The sequence below is a fragment of the Rhinopithecus bieti genome, unplaced genomic scaffold (assembly GCF_001698545.2).
Source record: "Rhinopithecus bieti isolate Rb0 unplaced genomic scaffold, ASM169854v2 scaffold_9373, whole genome shotgun sequence".
In the NCBI taxonomy this organism is placed as follows: Eukaryota; Metazoa; Chordata; class Mammalia; order Primates; family Cercopithecidae; genus Rhinopithecus; species Rhinopithecus bieti.
In genome coordinates, this window is record NW_016806351.1 from 738,280 (window position 1) to 738,672 (window position 393).

Consider the following 393-nt stretch of genomic DNA (forward strand, 5'->3'; position numbering starts at 1 on the left):
TTTTTTTGAGACGGAGTTTCGCTCTTGTTGCCCAGGCTGTAGTGCAGTGACTCGATCTCAGCTTACCGCAACCTCTGCCTCCCAGGTTCAAGTGATTCTCCTGCCTCAGCCTCCTGAGTAGCTGGAATTACAGGTGCCAGCCACCACCCTCAGCTATTTTTTTGTATTTTTAGTAGAGATGGGGTTTCACCATCTTGGTCAGGCTGGTCTTGAACCCCTGACTTCAGGTGATCCACCTGCCTTGGCCTCCCAAAATCCTGGGATTGCAGGTGTGAGTCACCGTGCCCATCTACAAATTTTCTTTTAACTTGAAAAACGTACATGCAAATATACTTGTCAACTACGTGACAGAGGTCTTAGGTATTTACCTATGGATTCATTGAACATTGTTTG